General features: G+C 47.9%; 4 non-coding genes across 4 annotated transcripts; 1 reads left to right on the forward strand and 3 right to left on the reverse strand.

Moving 5' to 3' along the window:
• Nucleotides 1-5,514: 5,514 nt before the first annotated feature.
• On the reverse strand, nucleotides 5,515-5,589 carry Trnas-gga (transfer RNA serine (anticodon GGA)). The gene has a single exon. It is a non-coding gene; the product is annotated as a tRNA-Ser (tRNA).
• Nucleotides 5,590-5,792: 203 nt separating this feature from the next.
• On the reverse strand, nucleotides 5,793-5,867 carry Trnas-gga (transfer RNA serine (anticodon GGA)). Its single transcript has one exon. It is a non-coding gene; the product is annotated as a tRNA-Ser (tRNA).
• Nucleotides 5,868-6,070: 203 nt separating this feature from the next.
• Nucleotides 6,071-6,145, reverse strand: Trnas-gga (transfer RNA serine (anticodon GGA)). The gene has a single exon. It is a non-coding gene; the product is annotated as a tRNA-Ser (tRNA).
• A 109-nt stretch (nucleotides 6,146-6,254) lies between these two features.
• On the forward strand, nucleotides 6,255-6,329 carry Trnas-gga (transfer RNA serine (anticodon GGA)). The gene has a single exon. It is a non-coding gene; the product is annotated as a tRNA-Ser (tRNA).
• Nucleotides 6,330-20,102: the final 13,773 nt, after the last annotated feature.

Raw genomic sequence — 20,102 nt, forward strand, 5'->3', positions numbered from 1 at the left:
AAAGCCCTTCTTAACCTCTAATTCATGCTCATATATCAAAGTGGGGCGATAGGAGCGCAAGGAACAAAAAAGGCATTTGCCTAAAATCCGGTCTCTAGTAATAATATTTCTTATGCACTTATGCATTGTCGGTAAATATGCACCATTATTCCAAACGAAACAACCGTTTCTCATAATTCGCGTCTCAACTGAACGGAATAATATATCAATCAACCTGCCCTTTCCTACCACACCAAATTTCACAGTAGTATATCAGGGGAGCAAGATGACGCATTGTGTGTTTTAATATGTCTTCAAGTATGCCGGGAGCGTATATCACAATGTGAACGCACAAACTGATGCCCGTTTTGTAGAACAGGCAATTGAGTTTGTCGAGAGGGCCCGCTATAAAAAATTATGTGCTTTAATTGAGGTATTAGATGTGGAAAATAAGCGGATGTCTGGTAAACTACATATATTTGCTGCCACTAGGCGGTCCTGGAACGCCTGGTTCATTTTAAATTTGTCAGCCTTGAAACAGGCGCACACTTTTGTGATTGTTCAATGTCCATTGTTCTTTTGTTTTCACGTGAGCCAGAATCGGGGCATATGTTTGGGAAGAAATTGTTTATCTTGTCAAAGATTCCCTGCGTGAAATTAATTGCATGTGTGAACACACATTGACACCAATATCAAGTTTGTCTTATCCAAATCCTCGGGGTATCGTTTTTATTAACAACATGCTTCTAGATTTTATCGAGAGGATTATACAGTAGGTTAAAACATGTTACTTTGTCCTAATTTCTGTATTAAAATACAGAAAGCCAGATAGAGCGTTAACAAAATTAAATTAGAAATGAAACACTACAGCAGCTTTTCTTGGGCTCACTGTTGTACCAGAAGTAGCTTTAGGCTCGAAAAACCGACTGCACAGACACACTGCTGAGTTATGTACACGAAATGAGATTAGAAATGAAACACTTCAGCAGATTTCTTTTGTAACGCTGTATCAGAACACTATTTTGGCTCAACCAGCCGCATGGGCATACAGTGTTTAGTAACATTCCCTCACATAAGTAAATTTTGCGTCTTTGCTGTAGGTGACACTTGTCTTTATTATCATTTGTACAGTGTCGCACAATAAACCTAATTAATGCCACTCGCTGCCGAATTATTCCGCTTCAAGTGAAAAGTTACTCGATAATTCCAACGTCAGAAGACGCGGAATTGCTAGCGATAATGCTTCCCATAGCGGAAATGACACATACATATGACGCAAGGACCAGTTCTTGACCCCATGCAGCGTGTGCAACAACCTCTGGGCGGCGCAGCGTCTAGAACGACAGCGTTTGCGTCTTCGAAGACAGGCGCAACGTCTCAACGGCACCGTCTCAAAACGCTAGCTGCCGGGAGAGGAGAATGTGAGAACGCTCCTGTTACAACCGGTGCCACCGCACTACTATTTATAGCAAAGGCCCGCGACAGTACAGTCGGACGACATTCACCAAACACAGTCTGCAGAAATCGCAGTTAGTTCCCAAAGAATGCTAAACGCATTGAAATTGGTGTCCTACACGCATCTCGCTCCTGTCCCCACATATTCATGCGGAAGCATCAAATGGACCATTCAGAGAGAAAGCCGGCGTCTGTAACAGTCAAACGGCACACAAATTCCCATTGGCTGCGACACCACGTTACGTGCCTGCGTTGTAGCCTGCGTTGTAGCTTAGCCTCGGTAATAGCTGTAAGGAAATTAAAGCATAAATAAAAGAATAAATTTGAAAGGAAAAACGTAGTGGGCAGTCAGTTTCGAAGCTACAACCGCTTGCTCAGAAGTGGAGTGTTTCACCCCTTGCGTTAAAACTGCCAAGCGTGTCAACACACTCGCATGTCTGCGAGGAGTTCATAACTCGAAGGAACACTTAGCGGCGTTCAAGTGGGCAATAATGATTTCGCATTGTGATGTTATTGGGTGCAGGATCACTCCAGAAAGAGATAGAAGCAGCACGCATAAGTACAAACACACATCAGACTTGTATTGGACACGTAATACATTGAAACGGCACACACGTAACAGTTCCCCAAAATACGCTCTAGAAGACATGCAGATATATATAGGCTAGTTAAATGCAGTCTCCCTACAGTTCACGTAGAACCAGGTGTCGCCATGTCGGAGACGTCGAGGAGCCGGTGTCGGACAGCAGTGTCGGACAACAGGGTTGGATCGCCTCGTGGAACTCAGGTGGCCCTGCGCCACAGTCGATGTATCGGAGCCTCCGCGTGCCCGGTTACCCGATGGCGGGGTTTGCGCCCCGGAGCACACTGCAGCAGCCCACCGGATCACGTCCAGAGCTGGCGAGGTAGCCCTGTGGCCGCTCACCCGAACGCTCGATCAGCCAGGCTCAGGACCGCCAGCCCTCCTGGACCAGTTGCCCAGCGGAAGAACTGGACGAGGTAGCCCCCCAGCTGGTGACAGCTTTGATTGTGGTGCAGACGTAGTGACGCGGGTGGCGATAGCTCCTATGGGCCGGGCGCCCAGCGAGGAAGCTCCGCCATCGAACGCCGAACCTCGCGCACTGCTCACGCCATGGGCCACGCTCTCTCGAGCCACGCTTTTCGAGGCGTCACTGTCGACGCTCACCAATGGGTGTCGATGATGGTGATGACGACCTTAAAGTACATACCCACTTATGGGTATTGGCCAAGAGTCGGTGTCCTCTTCGCCACCGCACGGCACACTGTTTTCATATGTTTTTTTGCCACTCCCGCGTGCAATATATTATCACACGCATTTCCAACTCATAAGCAGCGTTTCGACGCCATCGGATTATTTCCACCATTCCTTGCTCGAATTTAGACCATGTAGCACGGCTGCAAGCACGAAAAAACGTGCGTGCACGTGCGCGAGTCTTGGGGTAGCGTGAGCGATCTGCTCTGAGACGCAGTAATGCATTTCGGCTGCCCCCTATGGCGTACCCCGCAACATTTTTCCATGGGTGTACACATAAACGTAATTTAATATGGGGACCCGTATTGTTTAACCCGTCTAAACAAAATGTACATAGCGAACGTAAGGCAAGTTCAAATAATTCACGTGAGGACAGCGATAAGAACGCGGAGAAAATGAAGGCACATAGAAGACGACACACTACACTGTGCCTTCACGTTGTCCATTTCCTAAGCGCTGTTCCGGCCTCATTATCTTCAACCAACTAGCCAACGCTTTCACGTCAAAAGATAAAAGAACATAAAACAACCCAACGAAAAACGCATTTCATTGCTGCAACTGGTACTCCTGCATATGAGTGCCTTCACTTCATTTCTAGTTTCTAAATTCGATGTCTTCTCAAAGTCAAGATAAATCGTTTCTACGAAAGCCCGGAATGTGTGTTCATGTAAAAAGATTGAAAGGTCAAGCGAGTATCACCAGAAAACGTTTAATCAAAAAAGACTAACGGAAAGGCTCTAATCAGTTACCACAAGCCAATGGCCCACCACCTATCCTACCCTAGTGCAAATGTTGTCCCAGCAATAGTAATCACCATGTTACCAATCTTTCTGAATGCAAATTATCAGTATTGTCTGGGCGAAGGAGTCTGAAATGCGAAAGAAAGAATTCCTAGGCATTCATAACGCCACGCGGCTTGTTCTTATGCAGCCTTCCTTAAAGTTAAAAATTAACCCATAAGTACTAATAAGGCATGGTAAGGTCATTGCATAATGCTTGGAATAAAAGCGCCGTTGCCTAGCTTGCTCCTGCAATAGATTTCCATGTAGTGCTTACACCCGACAAAATACGACTGTTTTTCTTTGCGAGGAGCCGAGGACTAAAGTTGGTTGGACCCCTTAGTTACCGATACAATCGTGAACTAGATCGGGATTGTGCTGCTTGCCTAAGCAAAACTTTTCACGTGTTTCTTTCGGCTTTTTATGCCATCACTGAATCTGCCGTTTTGAAGAACTTCGCACATAACATTATTTAATCGTGTTTTATTACTTCGGACATCTTCTTAAAAGCCCGTCGCTCACTCAAGACATTCGTAGAATGTCAAAGCTTTAAACTACAACTTTGTTCAAGCACTGAAAGGTTACGGTGTCTTTTTCGGGAGGACAAGTACCAATGCTATCTATTTCTTCGAAATCCTCTCTTGATTCCAGTTTCTTTATCATTATTCGCGCACTCTTTAAGTGTATTTACGAATAAATCAGGATGCAAAAGCTTTACATTGGACAGACTCATCTGGAGAGGGATGAGCCGCAAATAAACAGTTCGCACTGTATACAATCCTTCACTGGCATCTCTAATCGCTTGCATTGTCTTTTCCAGGACCACCAGTGCGTAATGGGGCTATCTGATGCCGAGTTCTTCCTGGGCCACTACCTAACGGCTCTGATCTATGGCCTGATCCTGAGTGCCGTTGCTATCGCCGTCATTTTTCTGACTGGAAATGAGGTACACCCATACAGCGAGGGAATGGACCTGAGCCTAGTGACCGTGTCATTCGTCATCTTTCTGATTGGGTATTGTCTGCTCACCATACTCCTGACATGGGTGTTCCCTACGGGTGAGCGCAATTTCATAAAACTACGACGTCATTTTGGTGCCGTCGGGAATTGCGACCGTCTGCTGATCACTGATGGCGGAAGTGATTAGAACCTATAGCCACTGCCACTGATTAACTATGCACACAATCCATGATTGTCCACGCTTGTTTTACACTAGATGACCAGCCACGCTAGTTATTTGAGCGATGCTAGGCATTCAGATGTTGACGCAATTTTCTGATAAATGTTTGCTAACAGTCCTCCAGTAAAGAGCATCCGACACTCAGCTCTTGTCTACCCTCTTATGTATTCTGCGGCAAACACTTGGACGGCCATCCGGCTAATTCCCGACTTCTGCCGCTTCTGCGTCAGTTCTGCGTCAATATCCTAGAAAGTGAACAGTTTATAGAAGACGCTTGGTACAGCTACATCACAGTCAATGGCTGCGCAAACTTATTCTTCTATTACATGGCGTTTGCGTTTGCAGGTCTATCCATTGATTGCGTTAGTTGCATCAAACGTACATTTTGAAGGTGTTTTTGTGCGTATTTTGCTTCTGACATTCAACAATTTTTTTAGGGGCGAAGCTCCTTAGGGTGTGGGTCTGTCCCTCCTCTGTAGTATGTAGTAGTAGTAGACGTAGCCACGTCTACTTTTATGAAAAAAAAATTCCGAAAGTTGTGTCCGTAGCGCGGAATCGAACCAGGGACCCCTCGCTTCCAAACACGCGGCGCTAACCACTACGCCACGAAGCTTTTTTTTTTCTTTATTGTCACGTTGAACAGCACAATTACACAAAAACATACATTCGAGGGAACAGACACCCGGAACTGGCTTTGCGCTATCCCGTTAATATTCGGGCATGTTTAACAATGTTTCAACTCTTGGGAGTTAAAGAGAAACTGAGACTTCCACCCAAATGTAGCAATTCGCTACTATGGAAACCCAACTGGGTTCCTCGAAAGAAAGCCTCGCAGTTGAAGAAAAATTCGTCCTGGTCCGGGACTCGAACCCGGGACCACCGCCTTTCCGGGGCAGCCGCTCTACCATCTGAGCTAACCAGGCGGCTAGCAGATGGCAGGGCGAAGTCGAATTTGTCGACAACTCGAAGCAAAGGCAAGTATATGATGTAATAGTTCAGCGGAAATCCGCTAGGTGGAGATAAGTAATTAAAGAGAAACTGAGACTTCCACCCAAATGTAGCAATTCGCTACTATGGAAACCCAACTGGGTTCCTCGAAAGAAAGCCTCGCAGTTGAAGAAAAATTCGTCCTGGTCCGGGACTCGAACCCGGGACCACCGCCTTTCCGGGGCAGCCGCTCTACCATCTGAGCTAACCAGGCGGCTAGCAGATGGCAGGGCGAAGTCGAATTTGTCGACAACTCGAAGCAAAGGCAAGTATATGATGTAATAGTTCAGCGGAAATCCGCTAGGTGGAGATAAGTAATTAAAGAGAAACTGAGACTTCCACCCAAATGTAGCAATTCGCTACTATGGAAACCCAACTGGGTTCCTCGAAAGAAAGCCTCGCAGTTGAAGAAAAATTCGTCCTGGTCCGGGACTCGAACCCGGGACCACCGCCTTTCCGGGGCAGCCGCTCTACCATCTGAGCTAACCAGGCGGCTAGCAGTTATCTCCACCTAGCGGATTTCCGCTGAACTATTACATCATATACTTGCCTTTGCTTCGAGTTGTCGACAAATTCGACTTCGCCCTGCCATCTGCTAGCCGCCTGGTTAGCTCAGATGGTAGAGCGGCTGCCCCGGAAAGGCGGTGGTCCCGGGTTCGAGTCCCGGACCAGGACGAATTTTTCTTCAACTGCGAGGCTTTCTTTCGAGGAACCCAGTTGGGTTTCCATAGTAGCGAATTGCTACATTTGGGTGGAAGTCTCAGTTTCTCTTTAATTACTTATCTCCACCTAGCGGATTTCCGCTGAACTATTACATCAACTCTTGGGAGCCATTCAGGCTCAGGGGTTTGAAACTGGTACAGAGTAATAATTCTATTAATGCTTTCCTTGAAATATAGCCGTATCGGTTTCGCGTCTATGTCAGCGTTCCGCACTGCCATCCTAGATCGCCAAATGCTGTGGAGACCCAAGAGCATAATGAGGTCAAATGGAATACCATCCTCATGTTCAACTGGCAAAAATCGTATACCGAACGAGTCCACAGGTAGGTCTTTCTTGAGAGTACGTTGTAAGATGTCCCAGAAGAAAAATGGTTCCCTACAGTAGAGTGTACTAGATTGGGGGAGTGGGTCCAACGAGGCCTCTACGCTGAGGCATTTTTTATTGAAAATCCAGGTGGCGCCACCGTCACTTTCTTCCGAATGAGCGGCCCTGTTCGCCGGCCGGACGCTTGTCGCGTTGGAGACCCTACCGCAGCTGCATGGAGCTTTTACAGGCGGATACTCGGTGGCGGTAACACTGAGATTATTCCCCACCGATCTATTGCAAATAAAATAGAAAAAGAGTGGCGGAAAGAACGCAAACGACGCAACAAGGACGGTGCGTCGAGTAGACGACAGCTACTCAGCCCGCGAGCTCGCCTCAGCCAATGAGCGCTGCCGAAACAGCCGGAGCATAGCAAACCAAAGACACATCCTCTGGGAATGCGAGGGTCTTCCCCCACCCAGAGAGCTTCCGCCAGCTCCCTCTGAAACGACATGGGAGACCCTAATACGGTCTCCTGAAGAAAAGCTACAAAAAGGAATCGTTGCCTGGGCGGAAGAGGTCGCCGCAGACAAGCGGCCACCTACAACGCCCTGAAAAAAATTTTTTTCATAAAGTTGTTTCCTCCTCCCAACGTTTACTGGCCGGAGATTCAGAAGAAGGCGACGGCAGCGCCGCCACATTTTCTGTGTTTTTTGCTTCACCCTCGCCGCTTGCCAAGGCGTTCGCTGGACCCACTCCCCCTTCTAGTACACTCTACCTACAGTCTAGGAATACGTGCACGATCGTTTCTGGCTTCCGACAAATGAAACAGTGAGTACCCCAAGGTACAAAAAATCCCTTTTCTTCCAAATAAGTCTTCACATCTAATGTATTTGTATGCAATTTGAAGAAAAATGTTTTACCTCCTCCTGGTACACTCATGCTTTTCACTCGTTTGAGAACGTTTGCCCGTGGTCCGGCACAATATTGTGATCTATACAGAGGAACTGGTAAGACAATGTCACACAAATCCTTGTATAGTCTTTTCCGCGACACAGTCCAAAGATAGTCCAATGAAAAACGAGCCTGCAAGAAAATACATGACAGGTAGACCTCTTTTAGGTATCCACCCAGGCCTCTCGGCATACTATCCGACGTGACTACAAAGTTTGGTAATGCTCTTCCTAGTCTAACTTGACAAACAGTTCGTAAAAAGGGGTCTGGTACATCGCGACATGAATCGGTTTACTAGCTGCCTTACATAAAGGTGTGACTAGACTCAATCCTCCGTAGCGCACACGTCGAAACAGGTTGGTTCGCCGTGTGCGCTCCCACGTAGATCCCCAAATGAAAACGGCAATAACTCTATGCAACTTTTGCACATTCACGCGTGAAAAATGAATTACCTGCATTATGTACCAAAGCTTGCCTATTGAAGCGCACATGGACACACGCACCACGATGACAATAAATACCCAACATTAACGAAAGACTGCGCGTTTCTAACGCGTTTGTGCTAGCGCGTTACGGCTCGTGTAAGAAGCTGGTGTAAGACGCTGTGGCCTCTCCGCCTTACCCCCGTATTCATAAACGCTCCTCGACTTGAACTTGACTTGCCGCCGCCTTGGGCAGCGCGTTCGAAACGCGTTGAAGGCGGTGGCAAGTCAAGTTCAAGTCGAGGAGCGTTTATGAATACGGGGGTTATACTCTCTCAGCAGTCGTGTGATGGCGTCGGCAAACGCGGTGCACGTTCCGGCATGTGTAAACGGCTGCGTAAGACGCTGTGGCCTCTCCCCCTTACTAGAGAGTACTGCACGTTTCTAACGCGTTTGTGCTAGCGTCCCCTTAAGCGGGAGATGGTGCAATTATAATGAAGGGCTCTGTTATAAAATAGGAATGACGTCACATATGGCGCGTGTCATTGGTGGAAGTCAATCGTTCGATTTAGTGCGGCGAGACTGGGCGAATTACACGGAAGATTCACGGTTTACCGATGATTCCCTCCGGAGCTTCGCCCACTCATCATCATTCACCCCGTGGATATGCGGTGTTTTTTTTTTCTTTTTTTTGCGCCGAATTTTCTGCAAACTCTTTATGCCGACAAAGTGGCAGCTTAGGCACGTTTGTAATTCACAAAAAAGGCACATCTGCACAGATTCACGGCCGCCTTTCTGTGCTTGTCTGTGTTCATTTGCATTTTTCGTCCATGTTCAGTTCGCGCTTTGTAACGTTGTTGAGTCCATATCGGTGAGCAGTGCAGACAATTTCCCAATATATCTGCGCAATTGTTCCTGCAGTGAAGGTCTGGCATTCTAGCTTCATTTAGAAATTGCTAAAAAATGAAGGCCTAGTTTCTAACATCGCATACCTGCCACGGGCGTCCTGTTATTTTAAGCTAAACTAGATTTCATTCTAGACGAACAAAAAATAACTTCGTACACGCTTCCGTGAGAGTGAGCCCATTTCAACCCTTCATTTAGCCGTTTCACCAACTTCACAAAATTTTACTACGATTGTGATTCCGAAAGGTAGTTTCGTCCGTTTGATTGGATATTTGCCAGTAATTTTTTTCAGCTTTTCTGTCACAATTTTTTGTGTACTGTGCGTAAATGTGTAAAAGGTACATAAATTTATTACAAAGCGCTGAGGAACATGTCAAAGATAAAGCAACCGCAAGTTCCGTATTTGTAAGAGAGCCAGGTTGTATGCATAGTTTGCCTAGAATAGTAGAATCCGAGGTCAGAAAAGAGTTACCGAAGAACTCATCTGACTATATATGACTGTCAACGGAAATAGGAACTAGCATTTGAGCAATGTATTGACAGATCGAATTCTTTGAGTAACATTTATTTACCACGTATGGTAGTAATTCTGAGACTTTTGTTACTCGGGCTATACGCCACATACTCGAACTCTGTGGCACTTTTCTCTGTGCCACAGCAGTCTGCTGAGCCCGATCAAGCCTCACAACTGCAACTGCAACTTACATGTCGGGCACGCTGCGTTTGTAGGCACCTTACCTAGATGGCACCACCATACTGGCGGAGGCTCGGCAGCTCGGGCAGATCGGTATCGCGTTGATTGCGCGGCTCGTCTCATTCACATCGCGTCGTCTGCGCCTGCGCACGCTGCATTTACAGGTGCCTTACCTAGATAGCGCCACCATACTGGCAGAGGCTCGGGTCGTCTGCCCCTGCGCACTTGGGAGCGTTTTAGGGCATTCTTTCGTTGCCCGATAGCGACCGAACCGAAACGGCGAACCGAAACGGCTATTGTAAGGAGCCCATACAGCTTATGCTGTAAAAAAAAGTCCGCGAACCAAAACGCCGATTTAGTTCGTCTAATACGGCCGCCGCCTGTCGCGAAGTAAGCGGGGCTTCGATTTCAAAGGTTGAGTGTTTCTTCCTATTTTTGCAATAGAAGAAGCGTTAGTAATCAGCTTGTTTAACCAGATACTTTCGTACTAGGACTGATTAAAGTTCGTGGCAGCTCTAGCTTAGCTGTGGAGGTGGTAGCACTTGCTTTCCCCGCTGACAGCTGCAAAGAAATCTTGCTAGCGTAATATAGACTATGGTAAACGTACGTATAAGATACTTACGTCTTATAGTGCCCTTATTAAGCCAAAATAAAAACTATTATGGGGCTTTACGAGCCAAAACCACGATCTGATTGGGAGCCACATCGTAGTCTCCGTAATAATTTGGACCACCTGGTGTTCCTTAACGTTCACCTACTATCTAAGTACACGGGTCTTTTCGCATTTCGCCTTCATTGAAATTCGGCCACCCGGCCGGCATTTGATCCAGCGTCCTGCTGCTTAGCCACTCAGTACCATCGCCATTGAGCAACCACAGCGGGCAACAACCCAAAGTACCACCACGAACATCTACTTCATAGTTTGCAGATTGCATATACGCTCGCAGCAACGCGGAGAATCGGCGCCCCGCGACGTCCACCTTTTTCTCGCTGCATGTAAGACAGGCCATCGCACAATGCGCGCCGTACCGTGTCGCCACCGGCGCCGCGCGAAGCTTGTCATGAAACTTCGCTCCATAGACCCAAGGCTTTACTGTTTGTGTGTTGTGCTGATGATGTATGGCTACGGATGAATGCATATCGAATGCATCGATAGCGTCTGATGCTGCTGGAATTGGGAAGATTCGCGCGGTGCCAGGTGCCTTACTTCTCGCCCGCTCTGGATACACCAGTAGGTAATACATCTTGCAGGTAGTTATATCTGTAGTATGTGTTAGCCAAGGGCTCCGAAACGTCGGGCTAATATATTCTATTATTTATTGGAGTCACTCTCTAAGTCCTAAGTGGTAACCAAGTATGCGAAACGAAATGGTACAGCCTACGGCGCGTGCACAAAGCAATGTAACGAATCATTTACATATTACGAAACAGTACCAGAATAAATATCAATTTGTTTTATCATACCATGGTGTCCAAACTGTCGCTCGCGACGGTGCGCACGTTGCTTCTGGCCATAGCTGGAGTTCGTTTTGGGGGCATTGTGATTCAAGTAGAAACTCACGTACATTCACAGTGGGGCCACTAGTTTTGTGCTAATAATAGCGCACTGATTCTAAATATTGCTTTCAGGCTGGCTGTCAGTAGTCATAGGCATCCTTCTAGTATTTTCTGCTCCTGTCATCATCTCAGAAACGGCGCAGCCACTACCGTTGCCCATTTATTTCCTAGAACCAAGGAAGTCGAAGCTCATCGCAGGTGTACTGCCCCACACAGCCTTTTACTCTGTAATGAGGATTATCTGCATCGCCCGAGATTACGAAGGTTTGTATTTCCTCGATTCTGTTTTACGCGGCCATTGGCAGACGGTGCCTCGATGGTTTTCAAACTATACTTCTAAGCAGGGAACCATGGTTTGATCGCGGTTGTTTTTTCATCATCATTTGCCTTCATGTTTCTTCTCTTAGTATTGTATTTTACCGCGATTTCTGATTTCTTTGCATGTATTATTCCTGTATTTCCACTGCCCTATATGATGCTTCGGCAATAGAGAGTGGATGAAATACAGTAATCGCATTCACTGCACACATTCCTCCGCACAAGATTGTTGCGAAAAATCGTTTCTCGATTTTTGTATATTTACATAGCAGCTTCCCAGCTAGAGCTTCCTCTTAAATGTGTTTACTATAGCTGCGGATTTATTCAAAACTTTGAATGTGGATTATGTAGTTCTTGCTTTTCATCTGGTATTCGATTCCGGAATTCATTATTCGCAGTTTAATATCAGTTCTGTTCGAATACCATAAAGCACAAGAGTTGTTCCAGGCGAAAGGCTGTTGTTTGGCATGAAATACAGGTTGCTTTTATGCAAAATACAGGTATTTTACAAAAAAAAACATTAGTAGCGTAGATTATTTCCAAGACGAGGCTGGCGCACTTTGCCGCCAACAACATGGGTCCGACTTCACAAAAACTTCTTATGCTAGAATTTTTCGTAACAAAAAAAAAATATTAGCCAATCTGGATGCCAGACATATCATTAGCAAAGGCGGTCAGCCAATGGCAAAGTGAACTTACGCTAAGAAAAGATTTGTGAATCTGGCCCATCATTTTTAGAACACCAACAAAAACATATTTTATTGCCTTTTTATTAGAAACTGAAGAGCAGCAGTTTAAATCGCAGATTTTGAGGTGGTTGCATTTCATTGCACCCCCATTTTCTTTTAATGATGAAAATCGCAACTAATTTCAGAAATTGATCATCGAATTTCAACACTCAATCTAAGTAATACCGCAAACGAACGCGCAAAGAGCGCAATCCGTTGAGACAACGGATTGTGACTGTGACTGTGAGCGCAGACAACTCTGCGCTCACAGTCATTTTGTTAAAAAATAGCGCGGCCTAAAAAAAACTCCCTGTGTGCCATATTGCTCAAGAGTGACCTATAGAAAGCAATATTTCTTTTTCTTTTTTGAAGAACGCCTCATATAGAGAAGGAATACGTAAAAGCATGAAATTTTACCTATGCAGGCGCGTTGTTTGAAAAAGAGATCAATTTTCTTTCAAAACATTCGACGTTGCAGGAGATGCATCATGGTCACTCGTAACCAGGAGAGTGCTTGGCAGAGACAATGTCACTATTGGGGAACTTTGGGGAGTGATGCTTATTTGCGATGTTGTCATGGCGTTCTTGGCATGGTACCTGTCGAAAGTCCTTCCCTGGAGTACTAATAATCAACAAAGCCCAATATTCTGCCTTCTGGTACGTATCACTGCATATTTTGAGAGATGACGCCAAAATTCAATGTCAGTTGCTTAAATAACTGTGGCGCTTGTTATATTTCTTGCCAACCATGTTTACGCACGTATACTTTAATCCCTTTTCGACTGCGCAGTGGTGCATCTATGATAAAGTTGCGTAAGCACTGAAAAGGTAATTCTATTTGGGAAACCTACTTAATAACTTCAAGTTCGGAATATTACCGCAGCCTCCATTAGTTTTTGCACTGAAGTCTGCATTCCACTGTAAAAATTCATTCTCAGCTCACTCATAATTACAAGGACATGACGTGTAATATTCTGCTATGAATTGCTCCCAGTGCCAGGAACAGTCATTGAAGCGACTGCCGTGGTCTTGAAAATTTCATTAAATTCTAATTTCCACCGAGATCGCATTGTGAATAATACTGGTAATTTTTTCCTTGAAGTATACTTACAGGGCTTCTGTGCTTTCATTTAGTATAGAGCAGTAAGTTGTGCGAGAGTGTGGCGAGGTTAGAAAAGAATGTTGCGTATGTCCCTCGAGTTTTGAATACGTCCTTAATATGTCTTTTTTTATTTCCCCTGAAGAACTTCCCGACGCATTTAGGGAACATGCGGCTGATGCAGCGATGCTGGCGTTATTACAAACCTGTCTTCTGTTTGCCATGAAAACGCGTTCATGTACAGGGTGTCCCAGCTATCACGCAGCACGATTTAAAAAAAATAGGAACGGCGTTATGCGAAGCATACCCAGTGCGTATTTGTTTCCAGTGCAGTGGAGTAGCCGCCAGTAATTTTCTTGTTACTGAGATTTCATTAAGGTTTCAATTATGTAACTCGAGACGTACTGTCCTAATTTTCAAAGTGTCAATGATAAAATTGTAGAGCAACGTGCAAAACTACCGATACAGCTTTATGTTGCTGAATACGTACTACATAAAAGTGTTTTTCCCAGTGTGAAAGAAGCCCGCGAATACACGCACAGTTGCCGCGCGACTGGCCGCTCGAACCACTTTGCGTGTACTCGCGGGCTTCTTTCACGCTCGGAAAAACACATTTATGTAGTACGTATTGAGCAACAGAAAGAGTATATCGGTAGTTTTTCATGTTGCCCTACAATTTTTTCATTGACACTTTGATAGTTAGGACCGTACTTCTTGAGTTAGATAATTAATTACAATAACCTAATTAAATCTCAGTAACGAAAAAATTACTGGCGGCGACTCCACTGCACTGAAAACAATCCGGACTAGGTTTGCTTCGCGTAACGCCGTTCCACTTTTTTTTTTAATTTGCTGCGTAGTAGCTGGGACATCCTGCATAATATGCTGCCGAGCAACATAAGGTGCCAGTAATAGTTTATGAAGTGCCTAATGTAACCCTTTAATGAAGGCTTACCTAAAAACCAGCAGTTTAAGGGGCTTCCAAGAGCCGCGCGCCGATTGGCATAAAACAATGAGGGATTAATTCATTTATTTTTTGCATAATGCATCCCTTAGGCGTGTCTTTTGTTTTAGGGATACATAGTGCAAACCAGCAATGTAAAAGGAAATAAATATGGAAGAAAACAATGCAGTACAAGGTTTAGCGTGGCTTTTGTTTTTGAGAGTACACGGTTCAAATCAGCAATGTAAAACGAAATAAACATGGAGGAAAACAATGCAGTACAAGGTAGATATTTACACGTGTACATGTTTATCTTTCCCCGGTGACTGCTTTTTACCGGGTAAGAAATGATAAGTTATCGCTAGACACAGGACGCGCCAGCATGTATCGGAAGTTTCTCGAACGTTATCGATGATTCTATCCGTTCTCTAATGTCACCAACGCTTACGTAATGTGATCGTATGAGCGACGCGAATTGTCTAGTACTTTCTGGAAGACACGTGGGCACCAGGGATTAATCTGGAACCTTCGATGACTGATGTATAAAAACCGACGCATTTCGCTGTTGATCGAATTTCGCCGATCGCCGACCGTGTTCGCGGCTATCGTTGTGCTCCGAGTGCAACTTGCTTTTGTGGGCACAGGTTGGCCCAATAAAAAGCCCATTTCACCATTCACAGATTTGCGACTGTTTTCTTCAACGTCACTACTACGCGACATCTGGTGGAGGTGCTTTCATGTCCTTGTACCGGACTTCTCCGTCAAGCCGTGAGCCAAGCCCACACCGTCCAGAAGACGTCGACACCTACCCCGACCAGCGAGCTAGCCGCAGGCTACTAAGCCTGCCGCCGGAGCACGAACCCCTACCCGGCAACACCAAGAGGACAAATGTCATGAGCTCGGCAGCAGCTAACAAAACAGCCCCTGTGCCAACATCTGCCATCGTGATGCAACAACCCACGGAGCCGCCGACTTTCCGTGGTTCGCCATGTGAAGACCCCGAAAGCTGGCTGGAGGCATACGACCGGGTCGCTACGTTCAACAGGTGGGACAGCGACGAAAAGCTGCGTCATGTCTACTTCTCTCTTGAAGACGGCGCTAGAACCTGGTTATAGAATAGAGAGCGTACACTAACAACCTGCGACCTCGTTCGAGGTGTATTTCTGGTCACCTTCACGAGCGTCGTCCGTAAAGAAAGAGCTGAAGCCTTGTTGCAGAGCCGTTTACAGCTCCCGAATGAGAGTATCGGTATGTGCATCGAGGAAATGACTCGATTGTTCCGGAACGCCGCCCCGCTATGCCCGAAGGCAAGAAAGTTCGCTTGCTCATGCGGTGAGTTAAGCAGGAGCTATTCGCCGGACTGATACGGAATCCACCAACGACTGTCCAAGACTTTCTCTCGGAGGCTACGACGATCCAGAAAACATTGCCCATGCGCAATCGGCAATGCAATCATCGTTCGACGCCACACTACACCGAAGTCCAAAGACTCTCCTCCGACGACCAGCGAGACACCATCCGGGCGATCGTGCGCGAAGAGCTCCAGAAATTGCTACCGTCGTCGCAGCCTCAAGTTGCTTCCATCGCCGATACCGTGCGGTAGGAAATCCAGCAATCGCTAGTACTTCCCGAACCACCGCAGCCTCTGCCGGAAGCAATGAGCTACGCTGCTGCTGCACGCCAGGCTATTGCTCCTCGGCGCCAGCGCCAGGACCCTACGCCGCCGCCATTCCTTCGCCCACCCCCACCACCGCCGCCGACGCCTTCGTGCCCACCTGTCGGTCAGCGCTACGGTCCGAGGAAGACCGACCTTTGGCGCACCCCCGACCACCGCCCACTCTGCTACCACTGTGGAGAGGCCGGCCACACCTACCGCCGCTGCCAGTGCCGCACGAGGAGTCTGCGGGGATTCGCCGTCATCGCGCAGCATCCAGTGCGAGGTGAACGACCGCGCGACATCGCCGACTACCTCGCCGGAGCCCAGTGGCAACCACGACGACCCTCACGCTCGCCGTCACCAGGCCACATCTCGCCGCATCGCCGTCAGTACAGCAGTCCAGTAAACCATCCCAGGCATACGAGAGAACGGCTACAAGTTATTCTCCTGCAATACAAGGACTGCTTCTCGTCGTCGTCTCCCAGCCCTTCCCAGGGAAACTAAAAGTAGCAACTGATGAAGCTGCGGTTGCTGTACGACGCAATGCCAAAGATCCTCCGCCGACGACGATGATTCGCGAATCATAACGACGCGATATCAGCACGCCGCCTGGCAAGAGCCATGACGACAACCATTCGCCGCCGCAAAAAGACCTGCCGAAGCGACGTACCAGAAGCGGAGCAAGCCGACGTAGCCGTGATCAGACGCCACGACTTAACCGCAATGCCAGAGGACGGTTTACTGACCTAGACGTGCTAATCGATGGCCATAGCCACCGCTCTCTTTAACACTGGAGCCGATTATTCCATTTTCAGTGGCCCGGGCGCCGTCAAGTTGAAGAACGTGAAAACGGCCTGGCAAGGACCCGATATCCGGACAGTGGGAGGTCATCTAATAACGCCAGCTGGAATCTGCGCAGCGCGAGTCAAGGTTAACAACCGCAATTACCAGGCGAACTTCATAATCCTGCAGCACTGCTCCTGCGATCTCATCCTAGGCGTGGACTTTCTAAACCAACATGGAGCCGTCATCGACTTAAGGTCCAAGTACATAACGCTTTCAACGCACAAAGTGATACCACCGGATACAAACACGAGTTACCATGCCTCGAATATGCTTGAAGAAGTCACCATTACGCCTCGCTCCAGCGTAATAATTTCCGTCAGTACCGAAGTGCCTTCAGACATGGAGGGCGTCATCGAGGGCGATCATCACTTACTGCTCGACCGTGAAATTTGCGTCGCTAGAGCTATAGCTGAGCTACGCGAAGGGAAAGCAAAAGTTATGCTCACGAACTTCAGCCACGAATACAAGCACATTAACAAATGCACTGCGGTCGCCTACATCGACGAAGTAGTACAAGCCAGTAGTGCTTTCGCCTTCACGAATTCTAGAGCACCTGCAAAGACGACTGTAGTACCTCAACCAGCTTTCGACGCCAATCAGAACCTTCCCATGCATAAGAGAGAACAGCTAAAAGCCCTGCTCCTCAAATACATGGACTGATTCTCGTCGTCATCAAAAATTCGACAAACCCCTGTCGCCAAGCTCCGCATCATCATAACCGACGAATATGTCCGCCCACTCCGTCAATGCCCATACCGAGTTTCGGTACGCGAACGCGAGGCCGTAAGGCAACAAGTCGACGAAATGCTACGCGACATCACCCATTCATCCAAGAGTCCATGGGCGTCCCCCGGGGTGTTAGTGAAGAAGAAGGGTGGAACCCTACGTTTCTGCGTCGATTATCGTCGCCTCAGCAAAATCACGAAAGCAGACTTATACCCTCTCCCACGGATAGACGACGCCTTGGATAGACTCTACAACGCAAAGTATTTTTCCTCGATGGACATCAAAACCGGCTACTGGCAAATCGAAGTCCACGACAGGGACCGGGAGAAGACTGCCTATATAACACCAGACGGACTGTTCGAGTTCAAGGTCATGCTGTTTGGTCTTTGCTCGGCACCTGCGACTTTCCAACACGTCATGGATACAGTGCTGGCAGGCTTGAAGTGGCAGATTTGCCTCGTCTACTTGTACGACGTCGTTGTGTTAGCCAGAAAAGTGCCGCTTCGCATACGAGGAGCTCTTGTTTTGGGGCCATGTCATCAACAAGTCAGGAGTGCGCCCTGACCCACAGAAAACTGCGGCCATCACTGACTTTCCTCCGCACACCGACAAGAAGGCAGTGCGTATATTCCTTAGACTGTGCGCCTATTACAGGCGCTTCGTGAAGGACTTTTCACGGATCGCCGAGCCATTGACGTACCTCACGAAGGCCGACGTCGAGTTCAAGTGGTAGACGCCGCAAGTCGAAGCATTTGAAGAACTGAAGCGGCGACTGCAATCGCCGCCAATACCTGCGCATTTCGACGAAAACGCTGATACCGAAGTCCACATCGACGCAAGCAGCGTAGGACTCGACACCGTGCTTGTGCAGAGGACTGACGGACTAGAAAGGGTTGTAAGTTACGCTGGCCGGTCACTGTCGAAGGCGGAAGCAAATTATTCCACAACAGAAAAGGAGTGCCTCGCCATCATCTGGGCTACATCATAGTTTCGCCCCTACCTCTATGGCAGGCCCTTCAATGTTGTCAGTGACCACTACGCCTTGTGTTGGCTAGCTAACTTGAAGGATCCTTCAGGTCACCTCGCATGATGGAGTCTGAGACTTCAGGCGTTCGACATCACCGTCGTTTACAAGTCCGGGCGCAAGCACTCTGAGGCCGATTACGACAGTTTCTTGGGACCCATCAGTGTCGACGAATTCGCCGAGCAACAACGAACCGACCCGAAGCTAACGAGCCTTGTAGACTACCTAGAAGGCAAGACTGTCGTTGTGCCGAAGATATTCAGGCGAAGATTGGCCAACTACCTCCTCGTGGTACCTTCAGCATTGCGCCCAGAGGTTCTCGAAGATCTCCATGACGATCTAACGGCTGTACACCTCGGTTTTTCCCGCACGCTCGTGAGAATACAAGAAAATACTACTGTCCTCGGGTCACTGCCGACATCGCCCATTACGTAAAGACGTGTCGAGAATGTCAGCGACGCGAAACACTGCTAACAAGGCCAGTCGGACTTCTACAGCCGATCGAGCCACCTCGCCGACCGTTCCAGGTGATCGGGATGGACTTACTGGGGCCTTGCGCGACGTCGACGTCCGGAAATAAATGGATCGTCGTAGCTACGGAGTACCTCACCCGCTACGCCGAAACAAAAGCCTTGCCCAAAGGCACTGCCGCCGAGGTAGCCAGATCGTTTGATGAGAACATCCTGCTACGTCACGGTGCCCCAGAAGCCCTCATCGCCGACAGAGGCCTACGGCCTTTACGGCAGAACTAACTCAAGCCATCCTGCGGTACAGCCACACAAGCCATCGCCGGACCACCACCTACCACCCGCAGACGAATGGCCTCACCGAGCGCCTGAATAAGACCATCACCGACATGCTGGCAATGTACGTCGACGTCGAACATAAGACCTGGGATGCCATCCTTCCACATGTGACCTTCTCGTAAAACACGAAGCACGTGGCATCGTTCAACCTGGTCTACGGAAGGAATCCGGCAACGACGCTTGATGTCATGCTACCGGGCGTCACCGACGAAGATAATCTCGACGTTGCCACCTACTTGCAGCGCGCCAAAGAAGGTCGACAGCTCGCCCGCCTGCGCATCAAGAACCAGCAGAGGACCGACAGCCGGCACTATAATCTTCGACGACGCTACGCCGAGTACCAGGCCGGCGACCGTGTTTGTCTCTGGACTCCGATACGCCGAGGAGGACTTAGCGAGTAACTGTTACGACGCTACTGCGGACCCTATCAGACCATCCGACGTATTGGCGCACTGGACTATGAGGTCGTGCCAGACGGCATTTCGCAATCACAGTGACGCCACGCACGACCTGAAGTCATCCACGTGGTGCACGTTAAGCCTTTCTACGCCAGCGGACAAACTTGGCTACTTTGTTGCTTTGTTATTGCTTTTTTTTCTTTATTATGCGTGGTTTTGTTTTCGTGTTTGTAGCATCGGGACGGTGCTTTTTCGTGGAGGGTATTGACACGTGTACCTTTATGTTTATCTTTCACCGGTTACCGCTTTTCACCGGCTAACAAATGTTAAACGTTATCGCTAGGC

The sequence above is a fragment of the Dermacentor silvarum genome, chromosome 11 (genome assembly GCF_013339745.2).
Source record: "Dermacentor silvarum isolate Dsil-2018 chromosome 11, BIME_Dsil_1.4, whole genome shotgun sequence".
Lineage (NCBI taxonomy): Eukaryota > Metazoa > Arthropoda > Arachnida > Ixodida > Ixodidae > Dermacentor > Dermacentor silvarum.